The following is a 16,076-nucleotide window of genomic DNA, read 5'->3' on the forward strand; positions in this document are numbered from 1 at the left end:
TGAAGGACAGGACAGCCCACAGGAACCAGGAGCTCCTGCTCATCATCTCGCTCTTCTGCTTCTCCTGGCGCATCTGGGCAGACCCAACACTCAAGATGGCCACCACGGCTCCCAGGGCCGCACATGACAAAGAAGGGCGTGAAGACGCTGCCCTACTGCCGATCCCCCCAAGATGAACTCTGACTGGCCCAGCTCGGCTCAGGCTCCTGTTCTGATCCGATCCACCTCCGTCCAGGGGGCTGGGTCACGCGGTGGCTGCTGTGGGCTCACCAATGCGTGGCAGCTGGCTGAGTCAGGGGCCACGGTGAGTCAGACGGGAACACTACAACTGTCCCCCACAGCAGTGAGAATACCCCTGGGTGGCATGTATGTGGCGGCCAGGCCTGAGGGCGGAGACCCGGGCTTCCCTGTCTCAGCAGGGACTCTCAAGGTGGTCAAGGCCTCCCCCGGAAGCCGCGAGCTGAGGGACACCCAGGTGGCCAGCTGCGGCCGAGGCCAAGCCTCAAGCAGGAAACTGAAGGGTGAGGGGACTCGGCCTGGCCCCTGGCCCCACGGGGGGCCGAGGTGTGTGGCGGCGGGCCGGCCTGCGAGGGCTGGAGTCCTGGCACAGGGCCTGCTGGGAAGGCGGGCCAGCCTCCTGGGCTCCAGGGTGGTTATCTGAGGCTGGGAAACCTGTACTTTAGAAACTTGACTATTTTCATGCTGTTTGTATTTTCTGTAATTACTTCCCTTTTGTTCTCCCTCAGTATTTATGGAAGTCCTTTGTGAAAATGCCAGCAGATCCCAGCAATGCCGAGAGGAACCAGCAAAGGGGTTTGTGTCTCTTCCTGGGCTCAAGGTAAAAGAGACACATCCTGGAGCCTGGGAATGGAGGTGGCAGGACCCTGGCCAGGAGGACAGGGGAGGGGCGGGGAGGGGGAAAAGGACCGCGGCTGAGAGGCTCCTCTTCCCCTGGCCTCTTTCCAAGCTCTTTCTCAAATATGGCGAAGCCCTGGACTTCCTTTGAACAAAGTCTATTGTCCTGAGCTGACTGAAAAGTGGCAGAGCTGCCCACTTCCTATTCGCCCCATTTGGGGGCTGCCAATGCCACCCCCAGGCCAGTCTTGAACGTGAACTCCTAAAGAAGCTGTGCCCCCTGCATGCTCCGCAGGTGCTGGGGCAAGGACGGGGATCACACAGGTGCTAGCCCAGAGGAGGGGGCCCTGCCCTGGGACCCAGGGAATGGGAACCTGAGTCCCTGGCACAAGGTCTTCCTCCAAGTTCAACTTCCCCGGCCCTGACATTTTGCTGGGCCCTACCTTAAAAACTCTACCTGGGCATCAGAGCCACGTTAGGGAGGGGGGGGCGCAGAGAGGCAGGGAGGTAAGGGAGCTCAGTTTCTCCCTGGGCTCGGGGGTTCTTCCCTGCAGTGAAGACATGCATAAGGCTCTGGTGTTAAGAGACTGTGGACGTACCCCTGTGGTTTCTAGGGGGCCATAAATGAAGATCCATAGTGGTAGAAAGGACCAATGATAGACTCATGGAGACCTTTGCCCTCTGATATTAAGTTATCTATAAGCAAATTGTCATCAAAGCACCACTGGAAGGTCCTGGCCCTGCCCGGCCCCCTCCCCACTGTGGCTATTCCTGGACGGATGGAGTTGCCCTGGGTGGCTGAGAAGCCCCCAGGAGCGAGGTGTCCACAGGCAGAGAAGCAGCAATGACATGGGACATTAGGTGCTGATGGCTTTGCCGAGCAAGAGAATTGCAATTAAAGATGCAATGGGTGCCTCTGGGGGGCTGTCAGACAAGGCTCCAGAACAAGAGTCTGGGAGCTGGGGGCTTAGTAAAGCAGCTGGGGTGGGGAGTCAGGCAGAGGGGAGCCAAGACAGGCCTGTGGGGGTGCAGCCTCCGCCCCTCTCAGCAAGCCCGTCAACAACACCTGCCATTAACTGGGTGCCCAACATGCCCCCACTAGAAGGTGGGGGAGTGCAACTGTCTCACTTTTACAGATAAGATAAGGAAGGACTGGAGGTTAGGTTGCTTGTCTGGAGCAGACAGTGGAGATGGAATTCAGGCTCAGCTCCACCTGGCACCGAAGTCAGGACTCAGAACCAGCCCGCCATGGTGCCCTCTCTGAGCATTCCCCTCCCCCCGGGGGCCACAGGGAGCACTGGCCCAGCTTGGGGCTTGGGCTTGCAGGCGCCCAGACTTCCTGGCAGCTCCACGGCCACCATCACCGCTCCACCCTTTTGTGGGGGAGGAAGAGGAGAAACATCTGGCCTGGGTGACATGTGGAGACTATGAGGTGGCAGACCTGAGCTCCCCACCCACCGCGCTCAAACCTCCCGCGTCAGGGAACCCCGCTCCTGATCCTCCCACCTCGGGCTTTAGGCAGGGACATCACCGTCACAAACAGGCACTGCCTTATCTCTACCAAACACACCTGAAGGAGGGGCACCTGCACCACTCTCCTGGCCCTGCTCATTTGCACACGCCCACCATGCCCCAGAATGGCCCTGAAGGTCAGGCGATATGTGGGAAGCAGCCTGTGAAAAACTGCCCTTTTTAGGAGCTGAGCATATCGCACCCAAAATGGAGGATGGGAGAGAGTGGGAGAAGGGAGAGGGGAGACGAGATGAGAGGAGAAATGAGATGCTCAGATGCCCCCCAAACCTCATGGCAGCAATGGTGAGCTGGGGGTCAAGGAGCAGCCGAATGGGGGGCTGGGGGCCAGAGAGACTGAGTCACCCAGTCGTGGCTCAAACCCACTCCCTCTGGCTGGGTTTTGAACCTGTCCAGGAAAGACTCTTACCACAAACCGCCCATGCGGGGCACTGTTCCATCTGGTCAGAGCCCAAGGAGGTGAAGGGTATCTGAGTTCTGAGGCTGCCTGCACGAGTGTCACTAGTTTGCTGGGGAAACCTGGGTGCCCAGGGCCCACAGGACTCACTCCTGAGAGCAAAAGAGCTGATGAGAACCCCGAGGGAAAGGGGGGAGCTTGGGGGTTCAGAAGGGAAGACAAGAAGTGAGGGAATTCAAGACGAGGCCCTATTTCACCTACAGCACCTGTCCCTTCCTTCCCACCAGCCTGAACCTTATCCATCCTTCAAAACCCGCACAGAAATGCCACCTCTTCCGTGAAGCCTTCCCTGACCTCCAAATGAAGTTTGCTCTCTCCCTAAGTACTTTATCCCCACTGACCTCCTGAAACTTGTCACTTTCTTCCTTGCATTGTGCCGCCCGGGCTAGCATGGAACTCTACAGGGCAGGTCAGCTCTTGCTTCTCACCCCATTACAAGAGCTCTGTAACTACTTGGATAAAGGGAGACTGACGGAGAAGAGGGGTTCACTATGGAGCTGGACAGGCGGTAGAGCACTCAGATCAGAGGACGCAGGAGGGATTCGGGAAACATCAGCTGAAACGAGACTCAGAAGAGCTGTTGCTTACTCCCTGAAGTCCAGATTGCATTCAGGATCAACGAGAAAAGAAGCCTGTTTTTCTAGAGTCCTGGGGAACTGAGAAACCAAATGTAGTGCCCTCACAGGAGGGGGGAGGCACCGGCGGCTGGGAGAATAAGCCAGAAGGGGAAAATGCCCCCACCCTCCATGTGGTTTTGGTAGTGGTTGAGCCAGAAATAAAAATCACTTATTTGTTTAATGGTATTTTTCACTTCAGGTATTCTCTTTCCATCTTTATAAGTTCCATTTCGTTTTTGAAATCTTCCATTTTTCTCCTCATTGTATTCATGCTTTCCTCTACAGTTCTGAGCATATGGAGCATATTTGTAATCCCTGCTTTGGCATCCTTGTCTGCTAATTCCATCATCCTTCTTATTTGGGCATCTGTGTCTGTTGATTGATTTGTCTTCTGGTTATGGCTCGTGTTTCGCTTTTTCTTTGCATGACTGTTATTTTTTTTATTAGGTGATGGGTACTGTGAATTTTGCATTGGGTTCTGGATTTCGTTGTGTGCCTTTAGAGAGAGCGGGACTCTGTTCTGGCTCCCGGTTATTTGGAATCACTGTGACCCTATGAAGGTTTGCTCTTAAGCTCTGTTAGATGGGTGCAGGGCAGCCTTTGGCCTCTGACCAAGGTAACATCCTTCTGAGGACTGTATCCATTGCACCACATACAACAAGCCCTCTCCACCCTGACACATACAAAACTGAGCCATTCCCAGCCCTGTGTGAGCTCAGGAATTGCTTTCCAGCAGCTCTCTCCCCAACCTCATGGTGCTTCACCCCGATTATGTGCAGATCAGCGTTCATAGTTAAAGTTTCCAGGACCTTTCTGCAGACTTTCAGAACTCTCCGTGGACAGCTTCCCCTCTCCAGTGTTCTTCCTTATGAATTCTAGCCTACTCGGCCCCAGTCTCAATCCTCAAACTTGGGTCCCAACTCAACCCCCAAACTCTGTCTGGGATCCCCCCTCCTTTACTTTGGCCTGGAGGTAAACTGATGCACAAGTGGGGCCTCATTTCTCTCAGGGACCCCCCTGTGCTACCTGTTGCCTCCTGTCTGAAAGTCATTGTTTCAGACTTTTTATCCACTTTTCAGTTGTTTTCATCAGATGCACAATTACTGTAGCAGCTAACTCTTCTGTGGGCAGAAGGGGAAGCTTCCTGGGCAGTAACTATTCACGGGGACAGTCCCCTATGAGAAGGGAGCACTGTCTGCAATAGCGTGCTCAGGAAGGCCTCACTAGGAAGGCAAACAGAAAAGTCCTAGAGGAAGTGAAGGAGTGAAACATGCATGCAAAGGCCCTGAATCTTGCTCCAGGAACAGCCGGGAGACCAGTGTAGCGCTGGGGGTTCCAGTGACAAAGAGACAAGTTCTGAGAGACCAAGGGGAGGGGCCCGACGGTGAGGAGCCCCACAGGCCCCAGAAGGAGACCAGAGGCTTTCTGTGATCATCCAGACACGAGAAGGTGGGAGCTTGGGCCTGGGTGGTGGCCAGTGAAGTCAGAAGATTCTGGGTGTTACACTGAAGGACTGGGCGAGAAAGGAGTCAAGGATGACGCCTCAGTTTTTTGGCCTGGGCAGCCAGAAGGGAAGAGTTGCCATTGACCAATATAGGGAAGGCTGCAAGCTAACGGGTCTGCGTGCTGGGGGCAGCCCGTTGGAGTGTGGACATGTTAGGTTTGAGATGTGTACTAGACACCCGCATGGAGATATCCAGCACAGAGGGAATGAAGCTGGGGAAGGAGCCCACCTGTGAGGTCTGGCCTAGTGATGCCCAAAGGTCACCAGAGAGCACCCTAAGGATCGTACTCCACGGAATACCCTTCTGCCACCACAGAAGGGGACAGGAACTGACAAACCAGGATGGGCCCTTCAGAGGCCAGCTCATCCCCCCTCTCATTCCAAGAAAGTTGGCTCAAGCCATTAAGGGCTGTCAGGGGCCATCCGTGCCCAGGAGCCATACACTGGGGCCCCAAGGAAAGGCTGCATCCACAGCTCTGTCCCCCGGGGCCCATCTTTGCTCCTTCACAGGCTGCCTGGTCCCCACTCATGACTCTGAACAACATTTGCTGCCCTTGGCTCTAGAATGGCTCACCTGATACCCTGCCCTTAACACTTACTCCCCCCTCCCATCCCAGCAACTCTGCGTGGTCCCTCTAACCAGGACGCTTGTTGGCTGTGCTTCCCAAGCAGCTGCTGCGACACCTCTCCCTTCAGGCTGCCATCACTCTGTGGGCTAGCAGCAGCTGGGATATGACTCAGGGGAAGATCTCTCCCACCCCCAGAAGATCTCTCCCAACAGCCCTGGGATCTGCAAGTCCTTCCAGATACCTAACTTCCGTCCCCATCATTTCATCCTCTGTCCTTTTATCTAATGCCCTCCACCTGGAACAAATGGGCCCCCAGTGGCCCCTTCGTTTCCTTCTCCGCTTCTGCTCCCTCCCAGGTGCTCTCCCTCCCTTCTGTTCTTCCACATCTCCAGCACCTTCCTCACTCCGTCTGGTGCCCGCCCTGCGCTCTCACCTCGCTCCATCAGTGGACAGTTCGTCTCAGACAGTTCAGGGGAGTGGAGAGGAAACCCTTGCTGACTCTGGTGAAGGTCCTTTTCCCTCTTCACCCAGGGGAGGTCACAAGTTAAGTCGATGCCCCCAGAGTCCTCTCTGCTCCAGATGGCTCCCCTCCCTCAGACACCCCCACGACCTCGCTACGTTGTCCTGCTGTGGTCCTGGCAGCGTCCTGGCATGGCTGAGAGGCCCGTCCCTCCGGAGACGAACACCTTCACCTCCACAGTGACAGCCCCTCCTGTTCCCCTGCCCCACACACGCACACACACACACACGCACACTGCCCCTTAAGTGATGGTGAGGGCACTGGCCAAGTGATCCATAGCTCCTTTTTCTTCTACTGCTGCAGTAAAATATGGACAGCAAGAACCGCGGGAGAAATGAGGCATGAAAATTAATCTGCTTTACAATCCTCATGAATATTTAAAAGCTGATGAATATGTAACTACATTTCTTTTCTCCTCCATTAGTGTCTGCTTTTGAGTTACTCTATAGGTTCCTTTGGGGGCTGGTTGGCTAGACTGATTTTTAAATTGGCTTTACAGGTGCTGATAGCTCTTGGGTTCCCCCCACCCCCATCTGGAGAAGAGGATTTGTCCCTTTAAAATTCCTCAGGAAGGCCTGGCAGAGAGAGAGACCCAGAGAAGCCCCTCCCGACCTTACACTGTGGGGGCCCAGAGACAAGGACAGAGCACACCCTTTTAAGGATAAACCACCTGCTTCTTCCTGAGCCTCAGTTTCTCCTCACTCCCCACCATCATGGGTCTTTCAAGGCCCTAGTCCAAGGGGGGCTTGAGAAACCAAGAAATTGAGCAGCAAAACGTTATTTTTTGTCTACTCAGAAGAATCCGGTATTAAGCTGTTTGGTACTTTGCACAAATCTCCTGGTCCCTGGAACCAGTCATTCCATCTAGAACCACCCTGTGGAGCATCTGGCCACCCTCTGGCCTACCCTCCCTGCCACTCCTCTTTGGCTACTCTGGGAGTCTGCTTCCCACCCATTCCAACCATCTGAACCAGGTTGGGGGGCAGGGAAGGCTGCTCACCCACCTCCCCACAGCCATCAATCACCCCAGAGCAGAGCAGAAGGAGCAGCAGGCCCTCTTCCCAGAGCAGCAAGCTTTATCCTGGAGCCTGAGGCAGGATCCAGCACTGAACTGGCATCCTGTAGAGGGAAGGCTGAGTCTCGGCTGGGGGAAGGAAGGCACCGTGGGGCAGGGCAATGGGGTGTGGGAGCCATCCATCCTGCCAAGTTCCAGAACACAGCGTAACCTGGGGCAGAATGTGCAGAGGGTCCTAAAGCCTTGCAGCCATCCAGAGAATGTCAGGTTCCACAGTTAGCCCTTTGAACTCCAAGTCAGAATGGGACACAGGTAAAACTCGGGGGGCTCACCTGCCCACACCTGTCCTGTCTCTCCAGCCAACCTTCATTCTACCCAAAGCTTTGCAAAGCATTCCGCACTCTGTTTTGATCTTATTCCTACCTTCTAACGATCCTCAGAGTCTCTGTAATTTCTAGCTTATCAAATTCATGTCTGACCTTCCATCTCAATCATCAGCTCTCGGGACCCCTCACCCACCTACGTTCTCCACCCCTACGCCCATCCAAGCTAACATGCTCACGATCCCAAACTTTTCACCCCTTCACCCCAGGCCTTCTGTTTCGCCTCTAATGAGCTTGTCATTTCCTTCCTTCCCAACCCTCCTTGGTTGACCTTGGCCCCAAGGAACAATCCTGTCATCTTTTCTGGGTCCCAGGTTCTCAGTGCAGAATCCACGAGGTGTTCATTGGCACCATTTTCATGTGCGTGCAGCATGGGAAGGGCTGTTTGTCACTCAGTGCCTTTTAAAGTGGACCTGCTCACGCAGATAGCACTCAGTGTCCCAGCTTCCTCCTACAATGGCAGAACAGCTGTGGTGTGAGTCTGTGGAAATACTCAGCGGGTCTGTCTCCCGCGTTCATGCCCGCCCTTCAGTCCTGCCTTCAGATCAGCTCTGGTGACTGGCCTGTCCTGCTGCAGGAACTTCCCAATGCAGGGACCCGGGACTCCTCTCCCTCCCCCTCCCTCAACTCCTGCCCTGGGGTCACCTCATACGGGAACCTCTGGAGTGACACCAGGCTAGGGAGTGGCTGTAAGGGAGATCCTGCCCAACTTGGGAGACAGAGAAGGAGCTCTGACATCCAAGTCAGGAAACCAGGCTGAGGACGTGGCTCTGCCCGGTGATCGTGACCAAGCCATTCCCATTTTCATCATTCAAAGGGGATAAAAATCTGTCCCTCCATGAAAGGATTATGGTGAAATCAAATGTGAAAACGCTTTGAAAAGTATAGAACACAATATAAATATTGGTGTCTCTGCTATTATAATAATTATAAACAATAAAGTTATAACTGTTACCATAAATATGTGAGGTTTCCCAGCACTCCCTGTGTCGAAGCAGTCCTCTTGCTGAGCACCCCCTCCCCGCCCCCTTGCTCTCCTTTCCCTGGCCAGGGGAGGGACAGGGGTGCCCAGTTGGATGAGTGCCCCTAGGGCTCTGCAGCTCATTATCCCCAAGAGGTTCCCCAAGCGGCAACGTCACCCACAGCCCCTGGCCTCTCCGCTCTGCCTCAGCAGCAGGAACAAGAGCGTGCCTTGTCAGACAAGCCCTGCATCTCCATAGAACATGCTCCAAGCATAATTACCCATCGGAGAAGTGTGCAGGCCCCGCCCTTATCACAGAGTTGATGCTACCGCTGGACTGTTGCCACTCTGCTAGCTGAAGGCTCAGCTGCCCTGGACCTAGGAAGCAGGAATGGTTCTCCAGCTGAGCAGGGCCAGCTCAAGCCAAGCGCTAGAGGGGTGCCCCGGGCCCCTGGCCATGAGTAGCCGGGGAACCTCCAGCGGCCCAAGCAAATGCTGAGCCTGGCTTCTTCCCACCTTTTCATCACTCACCATGTTAGTCCCCGCCTGCCCATCTTGAGGCTCCCTCTGGTTGGGGGAGGTATCCACCCTAGGCTTCCTCGTCCCTGACAGGCCCCTTACTGGCGTTCCCACCCTGCATGACCCCACTGCCCCCAGAAGCTGAGGTGTCCCCCGCAGTGCTTGAAGATGCAGACAGGCAGTTAGAGGGGGTCCCCTTCCCCAGAGCCAGGTGCAGGGTAGGGCAAGAGAGGTGCCACTGCCTTCCTCCCCCCTGTTCCATCTATGTGCCTTCCCCAGGGAAACCACTCCCAGATAACCCTTTGGTCATGCCTTCCCCACATCTTGCCAGGCAGTGGCTACGTGATTGACTTCACACTGTGAATGTCATTTCTCCCACTGTCTGGGTATTCCGCAAGGGAAATGACCCAAGCCCCTGGGTCCAGCAGAGGTCTGCATCCTCCACCTACCAGTCTCTAGACAGTCTAAATGGTCTTTAGACCACTTCTAAAAGAGATGGGGAAATTGAGCCCTGAGGTGGGCACTTGACTCCTTCAATCTGTTCCTCTGAATGGGGCTTAGGTCTGAGGGTGGGGGAGAAGCAGAGGATGTTTGGAGGTCCTTGGAAGCAGTCCTCCCAGCTAGGCTGTCAGAGGCAGCAGGGACACCAAAGATGCTCACTGTTTTTCCTTCTAGGAGTTCCACCCTGTGGGAGCAGAGGCTCTGAAGGAGGCTGATTCTGCTCTTCCTCTTACTGTCTAGAAACCCCCATCCACCTCCTCACATCCCACCCTCTGCCAGGCTGAGCCCCAGAGCAGGGCCTGTATTCTGCCAGACCAGAGCCTGCAGGGACTATGCTGTCCTCTCTTGAGCCAGGTGTGTGTTCCTCTGAGCAGCCCCAAGACTGTTCTGGGACCACAGCTCCCTGTCCCCAGGGATACTCTCCCTGGTGCCATCTCAGGACTTCTAGGGGAATGTCTCAAATCTAACCCCAGACTAAAACCCAAGCCAGACCCTTCCATCCAGGATTCTAAGATGTCCACACCATCCCTCGCTCTTAACCCCACATCCTGAGTCTTATCCCAGCCCTTCCCCATTTGAACTCCGCTTCTGCTGTAGTGACAGCTCTATGGGTAGGATGCATTGAGACAAATGGGGCTGTGATCAGCCAGCCATCAATATCTCTTAAAGGCCCATTCTCTCGAGAGCTGGCAGGTCCCTCCAGTCCCCCCCGCCTCCCTGAGCCAAGCAGAGATCCCCAGGGCAGCTCTAGCCTCCCTCTTTCTCTCTCCTTTTCCCTTCCTGCTCTGGCCATATCAGCCAGATGGATTATGTCTTATTTTTCTTGGATATGGCTGCAGGAACCAAACAGCATTTAAGGCTATTGATTGTTCAAAAGGCCAAGTGTATAATGTACCAGAAAATTAGTTTGGAATGCCCTGCAGGAGAGCAGCTCCACTCTGGCCTCAGATTTACTCTGTTCTGGTGGGCCAGGAGGGGCATGGGGTGGGGGCCAGTGTACCTTTCACTCTCCCCAGGAAGTTCTAGGAAGTCAGCCTCTCCCTGGTAGCCAAGCTGGGGCCTTCTCACCAGCTAGTTTACCCAGGTGAGTTACATTATAGCAGTACCCCTCCTTCCCTTCTTCACTTCAACCCCGCCCATTCATCATTTATTCCCCCCACCCCACGTGCGTACACACACACGTGCACACGCACACACGCACAATACACTCATGTCACACACACCATGTTTTTTTAAATGCCTACATATATGCACGCACATGAGATAGTCCCAAGCTTACTAACAGGGGCATGTCACTCTCCCCTGTGTACACGTATGACTGTCTGGGCGTCCAGATAAAAGGCTTTCCCTCTCAGGGGTGCCTGGGTGGCTCAGTCGGTTAAGCGACTGCCTTCGGCTCAGGTCATGATCCCGGAGTCCCGGGATCGAGTCCCGCATCGGGCTCCCTGCTCAGCAGGGAGTCTGCTTCTCCCTCTGACCCTCCCCCCTCTCATGCTCTCTCTATCTCATTTTCTCTCTCAAATAAATAAATAAAATCTTTAAAAAAATAAAAAATAAAATAAAATAAAAAAAGGCTTTCCCTTTGTCTAAAGACTCTTGTGCTTAGAAGAGTACCAGACACAACATAAGTGATCGCTGACATTTACCGATCTCGGTGGAATGGCTGCAGAACCATGGACAGCTCCCCGCCCCCTCCACTCCTGCCCCGCTCTGTGATCAGTTAGTTCACCTGACCAAAAACAGCTCCAGCTCACAGCCAACTGGAGTCACTATTAAGTTGGTAATCATGATAATGGCTTTCATTTTTGAGCACCTATTATGTACCAGTCACTAGCCAAGCTCTTTGTATGAATCATCTCCTTTGGTCCTCACGACCTCCCAGGATGGAGTTATTATTACTCCCACTCCACAGATGAAAAAACTGAAGCTCACAGAGGTGGTAATTCTCCAAGGTTTTCATTGAACTTGTCTAAATAACAAAGGCAAGGGCACCAAACTCCAGGGGCCCCTGTCAAACTGTACAATCTTCATATGACAATAACTTCACCAGACAGGTTTTCCCTGAAAGCAGAAGACGAGAGACTGACCTGTATGGACCCATCACGCATTTCCCAACTCCACCACAGCCAGCCCCAGCTGGCCTGGTGCAGACAGGAAGTGCGTGCTGGGCTGGCTCATCAAAAAGTGAGCAGGTATTCTGGAAGCCCGAAAATCAAGGCCAAACAGGGCCAAAGGCATGGAAATCTTGCAAAGAGGACACCTGAGAGGCTCAGAGAAGTGTCTGGAAGTGAGATAATGTCCAAGACAATGGGATGTCACAGACACACCAGGTTTAAAGAAAGGAAGATAGGGCGCCTGGGTGGCTCAGTTGGTTAAGCGACTGCCTTCGGCTCAGGTCATGATCCTGGAGTCCCGGGATCGAGTCCCGCATCGGGCTCCCTGCTCGGCAGGGAGTCTGCTTCTCCCTCTGACCCTCCTCCCTCTCATGCTCTCTGTCTCTCATTCTCTCTCTCTCAAATAAATAAATAAAATCTTAAAAAAAAAAAAAGAAAGGAAGGAAGATAACCAGGACATTACCAGAAGCAATTGTCTAGCCCCTCTCCTGCCCTCCCAGAAGCCAGTGGAAATACTGAAAAAGGCAAAAGATTTAGTTCATTGAAAGGGATACTTAACAATGAGAATGACAGCTAAGTTGTTCAGCTAAGGCAAAGAAACAGACTCCTATAAAACAAACAAACAGGGAATTGTTTCATAAAAGGTTGAGCCAAACCTTTGTCATGGACAAAAGAGAAATCATTTCTACTTATTGTGTCTTCCAGATAAAGTCAGACTACGCAGCACCGATAACCCTACTGACCCAGGATCTGAGAACCAATGCATCTGCCAAGGGGACTCCAACTCCCCAGGCCCAAAAAGTGGCTCAAAATCATGAGGAAATGTCATGGGCCATTTGGTTTTGAGCATCAGTGTCCACTCGTCCCTCACCCCTCTTCCCCAGCCGCTCAAGCTTTATTTCACACGTCGAGATTCTGAGACATTTGGGAGAAATCCTTGGCACAACAATAGGCTGGGACCTGTGGAACAGTGAATGTCTATACCACATTTCACTGAGCAATGTTTTAAAGGGTAGTGAGCCAAAGTAGAATCACCTGTTTTGGTGCCTTACCTGATCCCTCAGACCTGAATCCACATCACTCTGGGGTATTTCCAAAGATACAGTTCACCCTGAAAAAGATAAATAGTCACCGACAGTCAGGACCATATGCCACAGGGGAGTTCCAAAGGCGCCGACAATGTGACATGATTGGTGCATGTACCAAACTGTCCAAGTGCGCTACGTGAAGGAACAACACACACTTGGATGTGGAAGTTCAGACATGTGAGAGAAGAACTTTAGTCTAATTTTTCGTCACATCGGCATCAAGCCACTAGCTATGGATCCAAGCCCTTTCTTATGTTCGCTGGTCCTTATGCTGAGACCTGAAGGAGGGAGAAGACAAAGATGACTCAGTGAAGCAGGGGCATCCTACCTAGAGTCAGGACACCTGGGTTCAATTCTGGCTCTACCTTTAACTACCTGTGTGGCCGAAAACCTGAAGCCCATTGAGGCTCAGTTTTTTTGTTTTTGTTGTCATGTTTTGCTTTGTTTTTCTCATTTCCAAAATGGTCCCAGTCATTGGCAGGATTACAATTCTGGCTAAGTGAGATCGAAGACCTAGCACAATTCTTGGCACACAGTATGCATTTAATGTGTGTTAGTTGGTGCTTCTGGGGGGAAGGGGTCAGGCAGACACAGGTCCTGATAAAGGCCCAGGAGTGGTCCGGAGGCCTGGAGAAAACACGGGTGAAGATAGGAGCTAGAGACAGAAGAAGGGCACAAATGGGGGGAGGTGGAACTGACCCTAAGAGTCATGCTTAACGTGCAGATGTTATCTAGGGATGGGTCTTCCCACAGGGATACAGGAAGGAGACAGGGTTTCATCAGTTACCGAAATTAATCTAGGACCTAAACTCAGAAGAAGGAAGCAAGGTGTTCTTAGAAAGATACTCTTCATTATCCTAGTGAAGGGTTCAAACTGGCTCACACTGCAGCAAAAGAGGGCAGTTAGACAAGAAGAAGAACTTCCAACTAGAGCTACAAACCCCTTACACAGGCTGCTCCCAGGGGCTCTACAAGGCAGACAGGCAATTGTCCAGAGACAGGGGAATGGATGAAATGGACTGGGGAAGCCCTAGTTCTTCCGCCTCTGAGATTCAGCCAGTTGGGGTCTCTCTTATGAGCAGCTCTCCAGCATGGGGAGGGGGCCCTGCCAAACCCCAGGGAAGCAACAGTGTGGAAACTTAGTGGTAAGCAGCAACGCTAATGAGTGCCAAGAATAACAGTGGCTTCTTAATGGAGCCCTTAATGAAGACTCATTTTGGGCTTTATTAACGTAGAGAAAAAGCACATATTCTCTCCCCCGCTCTCAGAGCGCAGGCAGAATAAAGAGCAGCCCCAAACCCGGGCCTGAGCCCATTCCCTGGATCCTGCTGGCAGTACCATAATCGGCTCCAGGAAGTGGAGTGGGAAGGGCAGCTTCAGAGCCCTGAAACCTTCCTTTGCTCTTTGGACAACCTATTTGGATCCCTGGATCCCACATGGTCTTGGGGGCTAGATTTCCAGCTGGGCTTAGCGCTGCCATTTACAGACAAGCTGCAAATAAGAACACAAAGAAGATCCATTCGCACGGTGGTGGCAGTGATTTTAACAGGCAGATACATCCCATTAAATATTTAATTAGAATACAATCCCACCAAAGCTCTTCTACTAGGAAAGACTAAAAATACAGCCCTCTAGGATTTATCTGAGGTCACTTATTACCAAATATAAGTGTCTATACCAAGTCTATAGTATCAATTGGCTTCAAATACAGCAAGAGGGATTCAGGTTAGACCTAGAAATTCAGAACTCTAAAACTTGCAGATGACCCTGGAGTTCATCTAATCAAATCCCCTGTTTTATGAGGAAACTGAAGCCCGGGGAAATTAGAAATTCATTAAAAGTCAGAAATAAGAAATTCATTTAAAAAATCAAATAGCCAGTTGTGTCTGAGTCATAATCCAGAAAGTCCACGACAGCGCTCCCCCATGACATCAGCCTTTGCTGGCCCCCTTCTCCCAGGGTGATGGAACTTGGCTAATTAACCATCCCTGGGACGGGGCTGGCATGAGCAAGATGATATCAGGGGGTACGTCTGGGCTGGGACCTGGAGGTGTCTCTAGTCCCCAAATCTGAGCCCAGGATGCAGCTCAGGGTTTGCTTTGCTCAATCGTTCAGAAGCTCAAAAGCTCTTTGTTGATTAAATAGGAGATCCCTATTTTGAAGATCACTGACACCCTAACCTCAAATGAGAAACCTCAGCAGAGGGTTGAAAATCATCCCTAAATAGTTCCACTGTCATCCCGGCCACACCTGCAACCACTTCATCGATAGCTAATGCACAGTGACCAACTTCGTAAGAGGAATGCCCTGAGAGCCTATGAAGGGAGGGAGGGGGACTTTTTCCCCAGGAGCCTGAACCCTGCAGGGTGAGGACTTGCTCTGCTTGGTGCTGGGAAAGTCAGACAGGGGGCATCTCCGCCGGGGAGGACCCAACCTGATGGGGAGCAGCCCACCCCACCCACCCACCCACACGCAACAGTGCAGCTGCAGAGTGAGGGCGGCGTGCCCCACATCATACTGGGTGCTGAACCCACGCTCTTTCTCACCTAATTTTCACAGCACCTTTGTCAGGTAAGTATTATTTTTGCATCTTTCAACAGAAAAGGAAAATGAGACACAAGTGGAGTGAGACACAGCGGCTTTAAGTCAATTGCGGTAAAACGACCACCACGATGTCCAGAGGACACCGAGCACTGAGACGGCCATCACAGGGAGCCAGCCGTGGAAGGTCTCCCAGAAAAGGCGAGGGGCAGCTGGGAGGACCTCATTATCAGGTGGTAGACCTGTCAGAAAAGCAGCTGACGTTTAGTGAGCAACTGCTCTGTGTGCTGAGCTCTCTGCCATGCGGCTCACTACACAATCTCATCTGATTCTCACAACCACCTTCTGAGATCGGCATTCTGATCCTAATGAGACTCAGGTTCAGAGAGGGCAAGTGACTTTCCCAAGGTCACACAGCTAGCAGATGACAGATTCAGGATCTGAACATACACCTGTCTGGTTCCAGTACGAGAGGACAAAACCCCTGGCTTGACCGGCAGGGACAGTAGCTGCCGGGGACAGGCTCAGAGGCCACTGGGGGAGACATCTCTTTCCTAGAATAGAGGAGCTTATTTCAAGAGCCTTAGCTCTGAAAATCGGGAGAAGGGACCAGGCGTGCCTTGACCCACAGGCATTTTTCCTGCCGGATGTGCCCTCCTCCCCCAGGAGGGCCCATGATGATGGCAAAGAAACACTTCAGGAAGATTCCATTAACACGCAAGGGGACTGCACGGATTTTCAGCACCACTATGGCCACTCGAATCTGTTTTCACAGAGAGGTTTATGCCCCATCTGCTCACATGGCCCACAGCGCAGCACAACTCACCAGCAACTGCTGGTTGGCATCCTTATGAGCCACACAGCTCGGCCTGCGATCAACAGCAGGGGCTTCCAAGGCAGAC

The 16,076-nt window shown here is 52.8% G+C and overlaps 1 long non-coding RNA gene across 2 annotated transcripts in view; it reads right to left on the bottom strand.

The window, feature by feature from the left end:
• Positions 1 to 16,076, bottom strand: part of LOC123857729 (uncharacterized) — a 259,889-nt gene that overhangs the window by 113,235 nt on the left and 130,578 nt on the right. For both annotated transcript variants that reach the window (XR_010407092.1, XR_006793954.3), the window contains exon 5: positions 12,598 to 12,656. This is a non-coding gene — a long non-coding RNA (uncharacterized LOC123857729). The remainder of the gene's footprint in view (positions 1 to 12,597; positions 12,657 to 16,076) is intronic.

The sequence above is a fragment of the Mirounga angustirostris genome, unplaced genomic scaffold (assembly GCF_029215605.1).
Source record: "Mirounga angustirostris isolate CCGP_5_RB_7025 unplaced genomic scaffold, mMirAng1.0.hap1 SCAF_13, whole genome shotgun sequence".
In the NCBI taxonomy this organism is placed as follows: Eukaryota; Metazoa; Chordata; class Mammalia; order Carnivora; family Phocidae; genus Mirounga; species Mirounga angustirostris.